We start from the raw sequence: 14302 nt of genomic DNA on the forward strand, positions 1-14302 counted from the left end.
GGATCTCTGAGTCTGGGAAGCTTCTGGAAAGTTGTTGAGGGTTGAGTTGCCCCATTTTGGGACTGGGATGAGGCCTGTCCTCCCTTCACTGCCTTTTCCTCTGGCCCTTGTACCTGCTGGGCTCACTCTTCCTGGCAGCAGGGCCGGGAGTCCTGGAGCAAAGAGACCTCCTCCGAGTCTTTGTTGTGGCCACAGGCTCATCTAAACAGAAGCCGAGCCAAGCCTCAGGTTTCCACAGGAAAGGCCACACGGATTGCTCCAATCCAATTACCCAAATGTGCCTGCATCTGCCAGTGGCACTGAGCTCGGGCCGGCCCACTTCTGCCTAGATGCCTGCCGTGAAGGGGTTGGCATGGCAACGTGGGCTCCGAGCTGCTGAAACTTAAGAGGCAACTCATTTCTGGGAGGACAGAAAGATTGAATAGGATGCCTTTCTGAGTGATGCGTGTCAGACAAATCCAGGCTAATCCCTGAAAGCTGCATCCCAAACAGAACTGGGGTCTGGGGTCTGGCATGAACATATAGCAGTGCTACAGCAGTGACTCAGGTGTGCCAGGTAAATGCCTAGTCATCCTTCTAGATCCAAAGCACGTGTTTCCTTCTCCCTGAAGCCCTCCCTAGCCCACCTGCCCCACCTATACCCTCCCTGACCTGCAGATCCCCAACTATCACTCTCATCAAGCATGTGTCTGTGCATCCTGGATGGGGCCTCAAATCCCGGGCGCCACCGCAAGCCCAAGGCCTACCCTGCACTGCACTGGGAGGGCAGTGAGCCAGCCATACCACTCAGCACCAGGCCCCTGGCCCCAGGTTGGATGGTCACACAACCCAGCGGGACTAACCTAAGCTCTCCTTGGAATTCTTACTGACCCCCCAGGAAAGAAGCCTGCACTTCCTCTGAGATGGAAGTGCTAAGAGCCCAAAGCTGCTGGAGGCTTCTTTGAGAGTGAATCCACTTTTGAGGAAAACAGACCTTACAGCTGGAAGGAAAGAGACCAGATCCTAGTGACATATTTGAACTCTGATCTCCCTGTGCCCGAAGCCAACCCATCCCACAGACTTTCTAACAAACAATTCAGCAAATTCTCCTTTTCCTTGCTATAGTCACTTTGAGTTGGGTTTCTGTCACTTGTCACCAAAGGGGTCCTATCTCATATATACCAGCTACGTGGTCTCTCTAGAACACAATTCTATCATCTCTCCTGTGCAAACCGCCCGTGGCTCCCCCTTGGCTTCCTACAGGACAAAGTAGAGGCTCCCTCCCAGGTCCTGTGAGGTCCTGCAGGACCTGGTGCCTCCAGTGTGAACATTCCTCAGGAGACTGCAGAGGGAGCAGGCAGACACTAGGAACACAGGCTCTGGAGTCGGAGATGCAGGTCAGGTCCTCCTGGTGCACGTTGGACAGTTGCTCAACCGACTCTGAGCCCTTGTGTCCTCATGTGTGAAGCCTGGGTAATAGCAATATCTCGGGGTAGTGGGAGATGGTATATGTGCAGCCCCAATGTCTGTAGGATGATTACTTTTATTGCTGCTATCACTGTCAATTCTCCCACTGCAAAGGCCCTCAAAATACAGCCAGAGCCTTCATAGTTTCCTCCTCATGAGGCTGGTTTGCCCTGCAAAGAGGGCACCTTGCCAATGAGGGGTGAGGACAGTGCAGGGGACCACAGGGCCTCCGTCTCCTGGCAGGATTCGGTCAGAGCTGTCTGCTGTGGGCTGTAAAGCTTCTGCAGGAGCCAGGTGTAAGCAAAGGGGCCATAAAATTTTCAAAAAGAAACTTTCCATGGGAGCTATTGCTGCATCATGTGGTTTCTGAGAATAGGAACAGATTGCGAGCAGCTCTGGGGCACTCCTTCAACAGCCAGCCTTGGCATTTCCATGTCGGAACTCAGAAAGCTCAGGTGAAGCCGGTTCCTGCGTGACTGGAAAGCAATTCTCAAGCCAGGTGGGTGGTGCCTGCACCGGAGATGCGCAAGCCAATTTGATGTTTAAAATAGCAGGACCCCTGGGTCTAGGCCCTTGTGCTTATCATAACGTGGGCAGTTGCTCTGAGGGTGTGGACTCCATCCCAGGGTGATGGCTGAGTTTGAAGACCTGGACACCCACCCTCAACTACCTGTCACTCCAGATTTATCTATTGGTCACCAGTAGATGACCACAAACAGCACCATTTAAGAGAGAGCCAGATAGAGAGTGGCGCCTAGACTCACACCTAAGCCACCCCAAGCGGCACCTCTTCTCATTCCCATGATGCTTATGTCATGCTTAAGAACCTGCCGGCACTCAGGTCTGTCCACCTAGAGTCTGCTGGAGCAAAAGCTCATGGGACTTCCTCCAGTCCTGTGCCCTCATGGAGGCTGACCCGGGAGAGGAGAGGAGACTGGGAGTGAAGGCTTCCTCTAGAATAAAGATGAGCCTCCACTCTGTTCACAGGGCTTCCTCCACAAGGGGTACCGACAGGGCAGCTCCAAGGCACTACTGGAGCAGGCCTGAATCAGGAGGCCATGAGCCAATGGCTGAGCATCTAGCTGGGCACGGCCTCCAACCTCAAGTGCTCTGAGACTGCCTGGGTGCTGAGGCCTGTGCCTGGGCTGGGCCTTGCAAATAGCCACAGTCAGGCATCCTGGAATTCTCCAGCAGGTCACATCACCAGTGTCAGGCGAGTCCTGTGGTGACTGCTGTGTAAATGGGCTGCCCAGCTGACTGAGCACCAAGGATGTCCCACTGGTCCCTAGCGCCACCTCGCCCTCAGGAGACCCTCAGGATGGAGACCAGAGGAGACTGACTTCCCTCAGGCTCTGCTGTTAAGGCATCTGTCCCAGTAAAGTCCCTGCTTCCCTGACACGAAGGCTGATGTTAATGGTTCATGAACCGAACAAGGCACGGAACATACTTTGCTTAAGAAAGAATGACATCTTTCTAGGGGAGTAGAATTTTAAACACAAGTCCACACAAATGCTAGGATTTAGGCAGAAGCTGTGTTGGCTGCATTTCAAGTAGAGAGTTTCCTCCTGGAATGGATTGGCCCAACGTGAGGCACTGGAGAACACAGATTAAGACAACAAACCTTCCCAAAACATAGCAGACATGCTAACATTCTTCTGAAAGGAATCATTTCACATTCATCCTAGAGTTTTCTATGCAAAGAACATTTAACAAACTGAGTCCTAGAGAATTTATGCCGAGATTAAGAAGCAAGTGAGTGAGAATGAGTAAATAAAACCAGCATCAGCATCTCATTGCCCTCCCTGCAGTCTGGGGCAGCTGGGCCTGAGGGCTGGGCTTCCTGCACTGAGACCGAGTCTCATTCACCGCTGGAGGGTTGAGGCCTCATCCTTGGCCCTTTCAGGGACCTCTGACCCCAGGCTATTGCTCTACTCAGGTCCTCCCTCTGCACATGGCACCATGCGAGCCTTCTGGCTCTGAGAGAATCAGGCAGCACTCCCCCGCTTTAGAGAGGGTGCCCCAGCTTAGGCCCAAACAAGGGCTGCTTGCTTGATAAGGCTTCTGACCTGCTCGTGAAGCTAAGTCTGTCTAGTGTCTTCAAACATACAACTGGAAGAGTTTGAGGGGCCGCTGGAGTCCCAGGGAATGAAACTTAGAAGTTTTATTTGCTTAAGACTGTGAATTAGTCATTTGTCCAATCAAAGACCAGTGGGGAGGAGACCATGGGGGTCTGTAACCTCCAGGGTCTCTCTCCTCAGTGCTGTCACCAATCTAGCCTTCCTCAGCTCCAAGGGAGCTGGACTCTGGATTCCAATTCACCCCTGCTGCTCTGGTAGTGGTAGCCCTGTCTACACCCGTTCTTGGCTGTTGAGTCCAGCCTGAAAGGAAAGACAAGAACTCTTTTCTTTAGTCCACATCTCCCTCCAAGCCTGGGACAGGACTCTTGCCTCACTTTCTCTGTCCCCTGGAGACTTCCTGATCTCCTGGTGGTTGGGTGGGATCGTGTGATGACTTCTGACCAATGAGCTGTGAGTGAAAGCGATGTCTGTTACTGCTGGACCAAGTACTGTAGGTGTGAGACCTTCCAGAGTTCTCTCCCTCTGACACATTGACCTGCAGTGTTGGAGATGGCAGGTCCTCCATCAGCCTGGGTCCAGGGTGCAGGGACATGGAGCAGGGCCCCATGGAGCAAGGCCCCAGGTAACCCACATGTAGTGTGGGCAAGAAGAAAACCTTTGATTACAACTGCTGTGCGGCCCATTCCATCAGGACCAGTAGAGGAAGGCTTCTGACTTTCTGTGTAATCAGCCCACTCACTTGATGCTGAAAACAAGCCTTATTGGTTGACAGCTCTCGGTTTCCCAAGAATGAACTCAGATTTACCCTCCAGATCCAACGCTTCATGGAAGATCTTCATTTCAAATGGCAGTAATGATGTTTCTTTGCCTGAAATCAGGCCAGGCAAGAGGTTTGCTCATCCTCGCTCTCTCATTGTGGACTGAAAAAATCTATTCTTGCCTTGTGCCCAAGTTCCTCTAGGACCATGAGGCATCAGGGGAACTGAGTCTTAATCTTTTTTTTTTTTTTTTTTTGAGATAGAGTCTCGCTCTGTTGCCCAGGCTGGAGTGCAGTGGTGCAGTCATAGCTCAGTGCAGCCTCAAACTCCTAGGCTCAAGCGATCTCGCCGCCTCAGCATCCCAAAGTGTTGGGATTACAGGCATGAGCTCCCATGCCTGGTCTTAATCGTTTAATTTGTGGTGGAAACGGGTTCTACTCAGAGAGAGGCAGTTGCTTTGGTGACACAGGTAGCCTGGTAAATCAGCAGACATGGAAAAGGAAATCTACTGGAAAACTCTGCAAGTGTCAGTGTATTGGTTGGTCCCAGGGGTCAAGCAGGGGATGGGCACGAGGCAGCGCCAGAGATCCATGCAGGTGGACACAGAAGGAGTCAGAGCCCAGGGTCTGGGCATGGCCAGACACTGCCAGGTCATCCTGGCTGACAGTGCACCCAGGACTGGCAGGGGGCAGAGCCTGGGCAACAGCTGTGAAGCAGGGAAGCTGGGGGCACTTGGTGAGTCAGATGCGATGCTGTGACCGCTCAGGGTATTTCACAGCAAAGGCCTAGGGCTTCTGGTGGCAGAGGCTGCCTTCTAGTTGTGTGTATTTGAGGGTGGGGGTATTGTCTAGAGAGGTGTGGAGATAGGTGGTGGGTGCTGGGTGAAGCAGGCAGTGAGCAAGGGCGAGGCAGGTGAGGAAGAGGGACAGAGAGGTGAGGTGGAGCCACTCAGGGAGTTCTGCTGGCCAAGACCATGCCCTTGCGACCATGATGACTGCCAGATCCCAGACTACAAGCAAAGAGGAGACTCCAGGAAGAGCAGCTGGGGAATATGGCCTGCGGCAAGGGTCAGATGACTTCACTTCGCTTGCCCCTAGTTGGCTTCATTTAACTTAAACCTAGGCCAGGCTCAGTGGCTCAGCCTGTAATCCCAATACTTTGGGAAGTCAAGGTGAGTGGATTGCCTGAGCCCATGGGTTCAAGACCCAGCCGGGCAATTTGGCAAGACCTCGTCTCTACAATGAAATAAAAAATTAACTGGGCACAGTAGCGCACACCTGTAGTTCTGGCTACTTGGAAGGCTGATGTGGAAGGATTGTCAGAGCCCAGCAGGCCGACGCAGGGGTGGCTGTGAGTGTGCCACTGCCTGGGCGATGGAGTGAGACTCCAACTCAAAAAAAAAAATGCTCAGCCTATCCAAGAGCATTTCCACTACACCGAGCAGAGCCAGCCAGCTTGAGTTGCTCTTTCTGCTGGTTGCATCTGTGTCCTGACTCCGGGAGGCTGAGTGGCCCTTTGGCTGGCTGGGGTTCTGGGCAGTGACCCAGCTTGAAGCAGCCTGGCCCCTACCACCAGGGAGAAGGGAGAACAGGGTGTGTCACCGGGCTTTCGGGTAAAGTTCTGGGAAGAAAATGTCTAGAATAGAGCTCAGTATCAATGAGAAAACAGTTCACATAGTTTCAATCAGATTTGCTTTAAGAAATAGGCCTGGCTGGGCTGGGTGGCTGGCTCGGTGGCTCAGGCTGTAATCCCAGCACTTTGGGAGGCCAAGGCAAGACCCCCCCAGGCAACTTGGCGAGACCTCATCTCTACAATAAATCAAAAATTAGTCGGGGGTGGTAGTGCGCACCTGTAGTTCTGGCTACTTGGAAGGCTGAGGTGGAAGGATCGCCGGAGCCCAGCAGGTCGAGGCTGCGGTGGCCGGGAGCATGCCGCTGCCCTCCAGCCTAGGTGACAGAGTGAGACTCCAACTCAAAAAAAAAAAAAAGAAAAGAAAAAGAAATAGGCCCAACCAGAGGCTTAAGCTGCTTCACTCCTCATCTATTTCTTCTCTCTGTCCCTTGGTCCTGGCTCACCATCCTCCTTCTCCCCTCCTGCTTGTGGGACTGCTCCTTCTCAGAACCTTTGGGAGGAGTCCTCAGAGCTCCTCCCCTGCTAACCCCTAGGAGTTCGGCTTTCCTGTCTCTTCCCTCCTCTCCTGGGTGATCCCTCATGGGTCACCTGTTCCCACGTGATAGCCAGCCCAGCTGCTTCGTGACCTCTTATCCCATGTATTTGAATGACAGCTCTATATCTTCTTCCAGAAGTTCATCATTCTTCTTCCTCTCCTCCCCCACACTGGCACTCCTGAGTAGTCCTGGGACCTGGACCTCCTCCATACCCTGCTTCCTTTCACCAGCCTATAGTTCTGCCCCTGAATCCCTTGGGTTCATTACTACAGCCACACCCCAGTTCAGGCCTCACCCTCTCCCAGTAGATACTGCAACAGCCTCCACCTGGTCTCTCTTCTCTGACCTACCTGGCAGCTGATGGGATCTTTCTAAACTACACATCACATCAGACCACACTGCTCCCCTGTGACTCTTCAGTGCCTCCCGCTGACCCCAGGAGGCTGCCCAAGCACATGGGCAAGAAAGGGCAGACTCTGTCCAGTGGCCTGATTGCTCTGTCTCCTCTTGCTCCTCGAGCCCCAGGGGAGCAGTTCCCCATCATGCCTTTCCCAACTTCCATGCCTTTGCTGGGCTGTTCCCTCATGGCCCTGGTCTGTGCAAAGGGATGTAGCCTCAGCTGAGCAGATTGAGGGTTCAGGATTCACAGAGATGGTCCCTTCATCAAACCCCAGTCAGCCCACAACTAGAAGACCTTGGGCTTAGACCAGACAGGCCATTCCTCTCTTGACAGCTGGTTGCTTCTGTGCACATATTGCACAAGTTTGCAGTCTGCAGCCCAGAAAGGTGACTAGCCTGTTAGCTCTGATACCTTTTAGATCTATCAAGCTGGAAACAACTGAGATACAGGAGACTTGAGCTATGTCAGCAAATTCCATTCTTCAAAGCAGAAGGAGGGAAGGTTTTTTGTGTGTGACTCTGTGGGTTATCTCAGTAGGACAAGGGACCCTGTCCACAAGGAGCTCTGGGGTTGGGGGGTAAGGTGCTCCCCCACCCACCCCAACCTCAGTCCCAGGAAATGAAGGTTCTGTTTTCTATCTCTGAGGCCAGATGAGGAAAATGAGGCTTATGTCTCCCTTCCTCCCCTGCAGGCACTCAGTATTTTTACTCCATCACCTGACCAGAGCTGCGTGTACAGTAGGCAGATAAGAGGAACCCCTGCCAACTGAGGACAAGTGGCAGTATCCTTCCCCTGCCCTGCTGACCTGGAGCCACAGCCAGAATGGCTTCATTCAGCAATCCAGCTCACTTGAGACCACCTGTGGCAGGCTTAGGACTCATACTCATTCCCTCTCCCTGCCCTTCTCTTTCCCTGCTGAGGTGGGAGCACAGCCATGAGCCAGTCTGTGGCAAAGATGGGAGGGAGGCTGGAAATGAGTCTCTGAAAGGCAACAAGATCGGACCCACTTCTGGGGAACATCAGAGAGGCTGTTGACCTTAGCACACACCTCGCAGAACGTGCTCTTCACATTGGGGGTATGTCTACACTGCACAACCCACTCACAGAAGAGGAAACTGAGAGATGAATGACAGTCCCTGAGAAGTGCAGCCAAGTCACCTGACTCCCATTTCCTTTTTCCTCTCGAACTTTCTTGCCAAGGCTGAATATAAATGATACTAAAACACGTCCAAAAAATATGTAAATGAGCACCATCCAGCACCAACCTTACCTCTAGGACAAGTTCTTGGGGAAGAGTAACAAGTCCCTACACTGTCCCTCTTGTCCTTTCCCCTCGATTCCCACAAAACAAGATTGTTTCCCTGCTTGTCAGCTCCCTGAAGGTTATATTTGTCACCTACCCCTGTGGAGTCCTTGGTGAGGACCACGATGATCTCTCTTCCCCCTCCCTGCAGGCTGCTGACCTCATCGACCTTCTCTTTTGTCCTTAGATCCTGTCGTCACCACCTCGGATGCCCAAATCTCCCTGGCCCCAGACTGGGGACCTCCCTGGCAACCCTGAAAACTTTTAATTTGCCAATATTGGGGAAGGTGTGGGCTCTTATAATGGTTTTGCTGTTCCGGCTCCTGGTCTGAGGGGCCAGACTGTCAGGGTGTCACTAGTTTCTGTTTTAATTCCTGATAATGGCCCAGTAGTTTGAATTATTTCTCTGGGATGGATTCAGCAGTGCAATTAGTAAACTTTGAAGCTTCTGATACCTATTGCCAAACTGCTTTTCGCCAAGGTTGTGTCAATTTACTGGTTGTTTGAGAATGCTAGTTTCACAACATCCTTACCAGCTCTGAGTTTTAGCATTTAAAACCAATATTTTTTGATAGTTTAGTGGGCAGTGATATCTGGTTCCATTTACTTGGTATTCCTTCATTTTTGTGGAGTGCTGCTCAGTCCTTTCCCCATGTATTGAAGGAGTTTCTGTTTCTTCCATAGATTTGGGTGTGCAGACATTCTGTGTTGGCACTGTACTCCACATGTGGACGGGTTCAGGTCCCAGATGAACTGCCCCAGATTGCTTATCCCAGAGCAGTGACTTGCAAACTTTTTAACAAAGCAGGATAACCCTGTCTCAATCTCACACAGCATCTCTTTAGAAAAACATTAACACTAGCCCAAGAGGAAAAGCTCCAAGCACCGCCACAACCCTCTCCCGAGGTTCCAGAAGCCTCAGTTTTACCTGAGGAAGGGCCACGCAGACCTTGTTGTCCTTATCTCTGAAGAGGGGATGTCACCGCAGAGTCCAGACCTGAAAGGAGACGAGCAATTCACAGAGGTGCCCAGAACAATCTCCCGAACTCAGCAGCCACCAAGCAGCCCAGAACAGGTGAGCCAGGTACAAAGACCTACGGGCCCCACCTGCACTGGAAGCACTGCCACACCCTCCACGTCGCCAGGGCGGGGCATGGGCCGGCAGTACCAGCCGAGGAAGTGCAGCCGCAGGGGGTGGGGCGGCGGTTTGTGCGACAGACCTGGGAGGATTGACAGGTGGGTGCTGATGGGATGGATGAGCCCTCCACGTGGACAGCTGGAGTGTGGCCGAGCTGACAGTGTGCAGGGTTGGAGGGAGAGGGGAAGAGGCGAATTCAAAGCTCCAGCCGCGGGGCCTGGGTTTGATCTGATAGGAGAACCAGAACAATCAGAGTTCTTCCCAGGAGCTTTGCGTAATCTCTGCCTCGTGAAGATACCTGAGGGGAGGAGAGCTGAACCCAGGCCAGGGAAGAGGGACGGGGCCGCCGCCGGGAGGAAGGTGGGTTGGGGGAGGAAGCAGCGTTGAAGGAAGAACAAGAGGGATTTGGCAGCAGACAGGGAGGAGGGTAGACACGCTGGCGGCGGAAACATGGCGTGAACCCAGCAGGCTCTTCGAAGGGGACAGTTGGGAGGGCACTCGTGTGAATGGTCCCGCACCCCTCGCTGACCCAGGCGAGGGATCCTGCAACTACGCCCTGCGGACGCGGCCCTCCACACTTGGACCTCAGTCCCAGTTCGTAGGCCCCGCCCCTGCCCCTAGCTCCGCCCCTGGCCTCTGGTGCTGGCCCCGCCCCCTGATCTCTGGCCTTGGGCTGCTCTCTGACCGCACCCGCTGGCGCCGTCTCTGGCCTTGCCCCCGACTAACCCACCGAATCCTCGGCTCCGGGGCCCGCCCCTGGTCTCAGGCCCAATGTTGGCTTCCAAGTTCAGCCCCGCCCGCTGTCCAGTGCGGCCTCCTGCGGCTCTTTCTCCAGCCCTCCATCTTCTCAAGCCGGTGCCCAACGACATCTTACCGCCCTTATATCCCAATAGGGCGACTGTCTCTTCTCAGGTCCATACCCCATCCTTTGTATGCACTTAATTTGCAAGTCACCCAAACTGTTTCAGAAGAATCTCAAAGCTGAGTCCCAATCCGTTCTCTGTTACCTAGCCAAAGATGTTGCAGAAGTACTGACTGGCATGTCTTCTCCATGGCAAACACTTATCTTCCCTCTGATTAGGAATCCATGTGGAAATGGTGTGAGCTCCAGTGACACCTGGTACTGCTCCAGGCCATTGGTCTTGGGCAAGTCATATAATGCTGGGCCTTAGATACTCTTCCTCTCTAACACTGGGAGTCTCTACAAGGCCAGGACCAAATGGGCATCGCTACTTGATGTAGCCAGATCAGGGTGAGAAGGAATTCAGAGTCCCAGGTTCACACTCTGCACGTGGTGACCTGGATTCCTCAGGGACCTTTGTTTCCATGTGGATACCCTGGCTTGTACCCACCAAGATAAGTACTTGGCCAGGCATCCTTCCCCACCCACAGCCCAGAGAGTTCAGCCTGCTGGGAAGTCAGAGGGGGGCCTACTGTCCCGGCTTGTCCTCTGTCCCTAGAGTGCCTGCCTCCTCACCCATAGTAGGCTGACGACCTGCATGCAACTCTGTTCTTCACCCTCTTGCCAGGCTGACCCGACCTAGGCCACAGGCTAGTGAGCATCTGGAACTGGACATAAAGGAGGCAGACCTCTCCTGAGCTACCTGGGCCTGTGTGACTCCCAGCCTCCACCGCCCTCTTTTCAAGTGTGAAGGAGCTCACCTGTCATCTCTCAGTGAGAAGTTTGTCAAACAGGGTCTTTGGCCTCTAACATTACTCAAACCGTCCCCAGCAGCTGCACAGCCTGCTCCCTCTCTTACAAACTCTTCTGAAAAATCCCCTGCATGTTTCTTTCAAAATAGAATTAAATAACAGGAACTGACTATTTAGGGAGGGGTTCCTGAAAGGAAATGGAATCTCTACAACCTCAAAATTATAGGCCCTTCTCTTTTCTCTAAAGAAAAAGAAAACATGTCAGATCATTGATATTCTGAGCCAGACCTTTGTTTTGAAGTATGCTCTCCCCCTGTCCTTTCACAAACGACAACCTTTCTCCCTCTTTGAAAATAAGATCACATCAAGTCAGGGATTAGAAGTGGGAAAAATTCAATCAGAGCCTCCCTCTGCCAGCTACACATCGCAGTCTACTCCCAGGTGAGCAGAATCAACTCCCGCTCCAGCCCCGCTCCGCATCATCATTGAAAACGCACCGGTAGGAAATGGTGAAACAGAAGGACCTTTCATCACCGGCTGAGTGCTGCTCTCCTGGCTCCAGCAGTTGGCTGTGCCTGGGCTGAGTCGGGCCTCTGGCTTAAATAGGCAGTGGGAGCAGAGCAGGGAGGGCCTGGGGGGCGGGCACGGAAAGTGGGCCATTTATCCAGCACAGCGAGGTAGTGTCCGCAGAGCTAGCAGTGGTCCCAAGCACACGCCTGCCTGCCTGTCCACCAGGAGGCCTCAAGTCCACAGGCCCCAGGACCGCAGACCAGTACCTGGGGTGACCCCCGATGGACGTGCGGCTCCGAGTGAGACCAAGTCCCTGGACACACTGAACTCGGTCAGGTTCTTAAATACCTCTACCTCTCCTGGGTAGCAGAGCCAGCTGTGGAATTGGATGCCTGCTCCTCAGAACCAGTAGTGGTCTCAGGCAGGGCACCTGTCCAAGCCCCAGTTTCTATCTTCTTAAAATGAGGATAACACCAACTTCATACATCCAGAAATAATGTTTGCAAAGGGTCTGGCACCTAGGTGGTTGATTTATTTATCTGCATGGTGATACTGGGGTCAGATACCTTCAATGAGGCTCAAGCCCAGAGGTTTGGTAAGATACCCAAAGTCACACAGGCCTCCAGCTGAGTGTCAGGGTCAGACTTCATGCAAACATGAGACCGCTCAGCCTCATTCTATAGTTGAAGCTTGGGATGAGGGAGGGTGAGGAGCAGCTCGTCACCTTGGGGAAGGGTCTTGACTGAATCCTGGTGAAGGAGTCACTTCTAAGCCCCCAACACCAATGCAAAGTGGGGAGGCATGATTGGACAGGCATTCTCAGGTAGCCTGTCTGCATTTGGTGGAGACCCTGGGAGGAGGTGCAAAAGTATCCCAAAGTAACTGCTAGGCATGGCTGGTGGGAGGAGCTGCCCCCTCAAACCTCCAAGGTCTCCGAGGAAGTTGTAGGGAGATGAACGTCTCACTTGGTTGGTTCAGCTTGATCTTTCAGTAAGTGGGGCACTGCTCCCACCTCAGTGAACAAAGATTGGGACATCAGCTCATGGGGAATTAAGATAAAGCAGTAGTTCCTTTGTCATTTTATGCTTGTAAAATTTCTGCCCTTAAAAGTGAAAATAAATGTGCTAGTAAATAATTGGAGTCAAAGAACCAGTTCTTAACAGAAGTATGCATTTTCAGTTTGATTAACAAAAGACTCATTTCCCCCAAAGAGGCAGCAAAAAGAGGGCTTGGATCTCTGTAGTTGGAATCAGAAGGGAAATCAACTTTAGCTCAAGTACTGATGAAAGCAAGCTGAAGTTATGATTACATATAAACCTCATTCGTCTGCCAATCATTAATTGTTGAGTGTTTAGAAGCCTGACATCCTTTCAGGAGTTTGAACTGCAACAGTGGGAGACTCTCTGGGAAGAGCATGCACTTCAGAGCCCAATCTGGGTTCAGATCTGGCTCTGGGCAACAACACTGTGCCTTTACCTTTAGCCTCTTTGCACCTTCGGTTTCTACCACTTTGCAGAGTTCTTGGGAGAATTAGATAAGATAAACCCCTTAGTAAGTGTTCTGTAATCATTTGCCCATTTGGAAAGATGATTTTTCAGGGAGCCTGAGGTGGGCAGGAAGGAAGTACAGTAAGGCCAGTGCAATAGGTGAAACAGAGACGTCGGGGCCAAGGCGGTGGGAAAAAAGAGGGGTCATATATCTGGGGGACATCTGAGAGGGTAGAATGGGGGTATGGACTAAATGTTTGTATCCTCAAATGTATATGTTGAAGCCCTAACCCCCAGCATGACTGTATTTGGAGTTGGGGGTCTACCAGGAAGTACAGATGGTCCCTGACACAACAATTATTCGACTTAAGAGTCTTCAACTTTTCAATGGTGTTAAAACAGTAAGCATTCAGTAGAAACTGTACTTTGAATTTTCATCTTTTATTTTATGATAAAATGTTGATTATTATTAAAAAGTAGACTTTGCTTTAGGTGATTTTGCCCAACTGTAGACTAATATAAATGTTCTGAGCACGTTTAAGGTAGGCTAGGCTAAGTCATGATGTTTAGTTTACGTGTATTGAATGCATTTTCTTTTTTTTTTTTTTTTTTGAGTTGGAGTCTCACTCTGTCGCCCAGACTGAAGTGCAGTGGCCGCTCCCGGCCACCGCAGCCTCGACCTGCTGGGCTCCGGTGATCCTTCCGCCTCAGCCTTCCAGGTAGCTGGAACTACAGGTGCGCACTACCATGCCCGGCTTGTTTTTTGGTCTCGCCAAGTTGCCCAGGCGGGTCTCGAACTCGTGGGCTCAGACAATCCACTCGCCTCGGCCTCCCAAAGTGCTGGGATTACAGGCTGAGCCACCGAGCCTGGCCTGAATGCATTTTTGACTCACGATAACATCTGTAATTAAGGTTAAAGGAGGTCATAAGGGTGAGGCCTTGATTTGATAAGATTAGCATTTTTATAAGAAGAAATGCCAGAGAGTGCTCACGCACACCAAGGAGAAGCCATATGAGGTCTTAGTGAGAAGATGGTTGTATACAAGCCAGGAAGAGAGCCCTTATCAGAAACAGAATCAGCCAGAACCTTGATCTCATACCTCTAGCCTCTAGTCTGTGAGAAAATACATTTCTGTTGTTTAAGCCACCTAGTCTGCTGTTATTTTGTATTAGCCCAAGCAGGGTAATACAAATGGATGGAATCAAGAGGAGCAAAGACTGAGTAGTATGAAATTTCAGAGGTCTCCTAGTTCAGGCAATTGTATTACTAGTGGAGTTGGTTACTGGGCAGAGGGGGCGTGGGTAAAGGCAGGTTTGTGGTGCTGCATTACGTTTACATGGAAGTGTCCAAGTGGCAGTGG

General features: G+C 51.9%; 1 protein-coding gene across 1 annotated transcript in view; it reads right to left on the reverse strand.

Annotated features, from left to right (window-relative positions):
• SMPD3 (sphingomyelin phosphodiesterase 3) overlaps window positions 1-14302 on the reverse strand; it is an 88864-nt gene that overhangs the window by 16493 nt on the left and 58069 nt on the right. Inside the window, exon 2 of the mRNA XM_008067342.1 lies at window positions 9082-9150. The gene's annotated coding sequence lies outside the window, so the exon portion shown is untranslated. The remainder of the gene's footprint in view (window positions 1-9081; window positions 9151-14302) is intronic.

Source organism: Carlito syrichta, unplaced genomic scaffold (genome assembly GCF_000164805.1).
Source record: "Carlito syrichta isolate Samal-C Ts95f unplaced genomic scaffold, Tarsius_syrichta-2.0.1 Scaffold106348, whole genome shotgun sequence".
Taxonomy (NCBI): Eukaryota; Metazoa; Chordata; class Mammalia; order Primates; family Tarsiidae; genus Carlito; species Carlito syrichta.